The following is a 6000-nucleotide window of genomic DNA, read 5'->3' on the forward strand; positions in this document are numbered from 1 at the left end:
ACTGTTAGTGGGGTGTTAAAGTCTCCCACTGTTATTGTGTGGGAATCTAAGTCTCTTCATAGGTCTCTAAGAACTTGTTTTATGAACCTATGCGCTCGTGTGTTAGGTGCATATATATTTAGAATAGTTCAGTCTTTTTGTTGAATTGAAGCTTTTACTATTATGTAATGCCCTTCTTTGTCTTTTTTGATATCTGTTGGTTTAAAGTCTGTTTTTATTGAAGTTAGGATTGCAACCTTTCCTTTTTTCTCTTTTCTGTTTTTTTGGTAGATTTTTCTGCATTTTTAAATTTTAAGCCTATTGTTGTCACTGCATATGAGATGGGTTGCTTGAACACAGCTTCTCAATGGATCTTGCTTCTTTATCTACTTTTCCACTCTGTGCCTTTTAATTGGAGCATTTAGCTCATTTATATTCAAGGCATATTGTGTGGTCTGTGTATTTGAATGTATTGTTATGTGTGGATTTGATCCTATCATCATCATGTTGTTAGCTGGTTATTATGCACACTTGTTTGTGTGGTTGCTTTATAGTGTCATTGCCAGTTTTCAAGGGGAATGCTTGCAGCTTTTGCATATTCAGTTGATGTTGACTGTGGGTTCGTCATACCTGGCTTTTCTTATTTTGAAGTATATTTCTTCAATGCCTAGCTTGTTGAGGGTTTTTAACATAAGAAGTGTTGAATTTTATTGAAAGCCTTTTCTGTAACTATTGAGATAATCATGTGATTTTTTTTGTCCTTAATTCTGTTTATGTGATGAATCACTTTTATTGATTTGTGTATGTTGAACTAACCTTGCATCTCAGAGAAAAAGCTTTATTGATCATGGTGAATAGTTAGGTCTTCTTGTCATGTGTATTTGTGTGGTCTGTGTACTTGAATATATTTTTGTAGTGGCTGATAATGGTCTTTCCTTTCTGTATTTAGTGCTTTCTTCAAGAGCTCTTGTAAGGCATGTCTGATGGTAATGAATTCCCTCAGCATTTGCTTGTCTTTCTTTTTAATTTATGAAGCTTAGTTTGGCTGAATATTAAATTCTTGGTTGGAGAAAGTTTTTCTTTCAGAATGTTGAATATAGGGCCCCAATCTCTTCTGGCTTGTAGGGTTTCTGCTGAGAGGTCTGCTGTTCATCTGATAGGCTTCCCTTTGTAGGTGACTTAACTTTTATCTCTAGCTGCTTTTAACATTTTTCTTTCATTTTGATGTTGGAGGGTCTGATGATTATGTGTCCTGGGAATGATATTTTTGTGTAATATCTTGCAGAAGTTCTTTGCATCTTGTGAATTTGAATCTTTGTCTCTCTAGCAAGGTTCAGGAACTTTTCATTGACCATATTCTGAAATATGTTTTTCAAGTTGTTTGCTTTCTCTCTGTCTCTTTCAGGGATTCCAATGAGTATAGATTTGGCCTCTTTACATAATCCTATATTTCTTAGAGTTTTGTTGATTCCTTTTCATTCTCTTTTTCTTTGTGTTTTTGTGACTGTCTTGTTTCAGAGATCCAGTTTTCAAACTCCGAGAGTCTTTTCTTAGCTTGGTCTATTCTGCTGTTAATACTTGGGATTGCATTATAAAATTCCTGTAGTGTGTTTTTCTGCCCTGTTAGGTCAGTTTGGTTCTCTTTTATACTGGCTATTTTGTCTGTTAGCTCTTTTATCATTTTATTGTGATTCTTGGATTCTTTGAAATGGATTTTGATGTTCTCCTGAATCTTGATTTTCATTCCTGTTCATATTCTGAATTTGATATCTGCCATTTCAGCCATCTCAGCCTGTTTAAGAACGCTTGCTGGAGAATGAGTGCAGTCGTTTGAAGGAAAGAAGCCCCTCTGGAGGGAAAGAAGACCCTCTGGCCTTTTGAGTTGCCAGAGTTTTGTGCTGGTTCTTTTCCATCTCTGTGTGTGGCTGTTCCTTTAAATGTGGTGTAAATTGAGTACAGTCAGTAGATTCCTTTTCTGGATGTTTTTAGAGGGCCAGAGGTTTGTGGAGGGTTTTTACTAGTATTTCAACTTCTTGTCTTTGGTTTCACAGGCAGGTATGTTAGCAAACTATTTTTGGAGTTGCAGTTTTGGGGTGTGTTCCAGTAGGTGGCGTTTAAGCTTAATGGTCTGTAGATGAGCTCTTGCTCGGCTGCGTTGCTCCTCTGTGTTTTCTCACAGTTGCAGCCATGTTCCCTCTCAATGCTCTGAAAGTGTAGGCTCCTCTCCCACTTGAGGGCTGGCTGCAGCTCATGGCTTGGCTTTCCTGTGCTGCCCATCATAGCTCTGGAGTGACCTCAGGGTTTATGTTCCCTTCTCAGCCTGGAGGTATCAGAGCAAGGGATCTTAGCAATGGTATTGCCAAGGGTGTTTCACTTTTCTCTTGGAGCTCCATCCCAGAGAGAGATGCAGAGCTACTACAGTCAATCAGTGTGATTTGCCCAGGATGGGGGCTGCACTGTGGGCCAAAGCCAGGAGGGGGAGCAAGGGAGAGGCCTGCCTGGTGATGAGCAGGGGGAGTGGGTGAGACCTGTGGAAGACAAATTGGCCTTCTCTCCTTAGGGCAACTGCAGCTTTCTGGAAGTATGGATAAGGGACTTAGAGACTTTATTCCTTCCATGTCCAAGGGTGGCAGGAGCAGTGGTAGAGGGACTTTTGGTTGCCCCTGGGAGCTCCACCTCTGATAAACATGGAGCCACTGCTATTGGGAGTGTTCAACCAGAGGATGGGGCAGCTGCACTGCTGGCCTGAGTTGGGTGCTTCACTTGTTTGGAAGCTGGGGGTTGAGGGTTCACAGGGAGAGGCTGGTTTCCTCACTGCATGGTGACGTGGCATGCTGTAAGCTTGGGTGTAGTTCTTGGGCAATTTGTTTCTTCCCCAGACTGAGAGCAGCAGGGGCAGAACCGCTGCTGTGGCAGTGGCAGAGGGGATGTTGGTTGCCTTTGGGGGCCTCTCCTCAGGAACTACCAGTGGGTATGCTCAGTCGTGGGTAGGGCAGCTATTCTGGGGTGAAATAAGAAGATGCCCAGTGAACAGTGGGAACTGGGGATTCCCAGGGAATAAAAATTGGGCCCCTCTCCATATGGTGGCTGTGGTGTGCTGGATGTGCCAGTGTAGCATCCAGGCCCTTGGTTCTTTCCCCAGTCCAAGGGCAGTCAGGGCAGTACTGCTGGAGCTGCAATGGCAGCGGGGTTACGGGTTAACTTTGGGATTTCCTCCTCAGAGGAATGCAGAGCTGCTTCTGACTGAAATGTTCAAGCCAGGGCAGGGTAGTTGTACTGGGTAGGGCGATGGGGGATAGTCAGGCGGCCTGCCCAGTGAGAAATGAGGACAGGGACCTGCTTGACGAATAGTCTAGCCGCTTTTCTGTGAGGTGGCTGCCCTGTGATGGGAGTCCACACCAGCTCCTATTTCCTGCAGTCTCCAGAGCCTGGAGACAGCAAAGGTGAGGGTTGCAAAACAGCAAAGATGGCAGCCCACCCCGCCTCTGGGACCTGTGTCCCAGTAAGTTATGTAAGTGCTACCAGTGCAATCGCCCCCGTGGAGTGTGGCTGGAGCCCCAGCCCCGGAGGTCCCGCCCAGTCAGGAGACATGCGATCAGGCACCTGCATACAGAACAGTCTGGCCGCCTTTCCATAGGGCGGCTGACTGCCGTGAGTCTCCACCAGTCCCTAGTCACCTGGGACTCTCCAGAGAACTAAAGATAGCAGCAGCCAGGGCTGTAAAACAACAAAAAGTGGCAGCCTGCCCCTTCCTGGGATTAGAGACCTACATAAAATATAGCCTGGCCGCTTTTCTGCATGGTGGCTGCACTGTGCTGTGCGTCTTGGCCAATCCCTAGTCACCTCGTACTTTCTGTAGCTTAAATGTGGCAACAGTGATGGCTGCAAAGCAGCAGAGATGGTGGCCCGTGCCTTCCTTTGGGAGCTCCGTCCGGGGAGTTGCGGAGCTGCTGCGGCCTGAGAACACTGGTGGGGGTGGCTGGAGTCCCAGGTTAGAACTCCTTTGAGGAGAACTGGGATTAGGGACCTGCATACGAAACAGCCTGGCCGCTTTTCCATAGGATGGCTGCACCGTGCTGAGGGGCCGCTTTAGGGCCTCCTCTCCTCGGGCTCTCCAGTGCCCAAAGGCTACGAAAGAGCAAAGACGGTGGCCCGTCCTTCCCTCTCAGAGCTTCGTCTCAGGGCTGCTGCCAGCCTGAGAACACTGGCAGTGGGTGGCTGCAGTCCCAGCCCAGTGGGTCTTATCCTGTGAGGTGCCATGGAAATGAGGCTTGCAGACCATGGCTGCTCAGCCCCCTGGATTCAGCCCTTTTCCTGGGGGTATGTGAGGGAGCCCAACCTCCCCTTTTTCCAGAGCTGTAGCGGCTGTTGCCGGGATGCCTAGGGGTCCAAGGCCCCCAGGACTCTCTGTGTGCCGGTGGCTCTGCCCAGATTCCATGCAGCTCTGTGTGTCAGTCTGAAGGCATTCGTGGAGTGGGTTCACAAAGGGATCTCCTGATCCCAGGGTTGCAAAGATCTGTGGAAGAAGGGTCGGTCCTTGGGGTCTCTCACTCACTCACCATTTCCCTGCAGAGTGGGGCCTCCTCTGGCTCCATGTCACTCCCAGGTTGGCAGTCATCCTGTCTTACTCCTCTCCATTCTGCATGGTTCAAGGTGTTTACAAGATGAATCCCAATGTGTGCACCTTGCTGTTTCAGTCGAAGGTATTGCATTCCTTTTTCTTTCTTCTGAGAGACCAGCACACACTAGCTGCTGCTAGTCAGCCACCTTTTCAATCTTTTCAATGGCCGTTTTGATCCGTGTGCAGTGACATGTCATTGTCAGTTGAATTTGCTTTTCCCTGATGAGCACTGAAATCCAGCAACTTCTTAAATACATCTTAGTCATTTGATTATCTTCTTTGTGAAGTTCCTGTTCAAGTATTGGCCCATTTTAAAAAATTCCATTGCTCATTTTTTTCTTATTGATTTTTAGAAGTTCTTTATTTATTCTGGGTTTGGGTCTTTTTTCCATATATATGTATTACAAATATGTTCTCCTAGTCTGTGGCTTGTGTTTTTACTTTTTAATTTAATTTATCATTCTCCACTCAGCCTACCTTTCCAGTGAGTATGAGAGCAAAAATAAAGGTGTTTTTAGATGTACATGTCTCAGGGCCTCCTACGATCCCATCTTAGGAAATCCTATCAGGGATGACCTTGAAGAATACTGGAACAGGGAAATATACATTCAAGGAGAGACATTGCTAGGGGAAAAGCAGGACTCCATGCCCTGGACAATATGATTGAAAGTCTAGGTAAGCTTGAGAAGAACGTGAGGGTGCATCATTTTTCTGTCAACAAGAAAAAAAAAAGCAATTACAGACTTTAGGAAAACAAAAGGTTATGCAAGAATTTATGGTTTGGATGTTACGAAATAAAGTAAAATACGTCACAGTTTTTTTCATGTGGTGTCAAAGATAAACACAGCTGGACATTTTTTAAAGTAGTGAAAACAGATTTTATTCAGTAACTACTAACAGGAGGGGAGCTGAGCTCCATTCTGACCTGTGCAGTGATGACTAGGCATTTTTAAAGGGAGACTGAGAGGGGCTCCAACAGAATCAAGGAAGTGAAAAATTGGGCAAAGCAGGAAAAGTGTGGGGGTCATTAGTCCAAGTGAAACCATGTGGATTTGCTAACTGGAACTTTGCAAAGTTAGGCTCCTACCATCTCACAGAGACTGGGAGACAGGTCTTTCTTCAGGTGTCGGCCAGAACAAGCAGCAAGTACTTTTGGCAGCTTTGAGTTTTCTCAGACAGGCACTTTAAAGGAAGGATAGGGTCATCCTGAGGATGTGGCCTTGAGCTGTTAGAAACTGTGAGTTTTTTTGCTTAAGACTTTATAGGCCAGGGTTGAAGCCCAGTTAAGAAATGTTTCCACAAAGGACCCAAACTCATCGTTTTTGATGGCTGCATAATATTCCATGGTGTATATGTGCCACATTTTCCCTATCCAGTCTATCGTCGATGGGCATTTGGGT

This window comes from Cebus imitator, unplaced genomic scaffold (assembly GCF_001604975.1).
Source record: "Cebus imitator isolate Cc_AM_T3 unplaced genomic scaffold, Cebus_imitator-1.0 Scaffold150, whole genome shotgun sequence".
Taxonomy (NCBI): Eukaryota; Metazoa; Chordata; class Mammalia; order Primates; family Cebidae; genus Cebus; species Cebus imitator.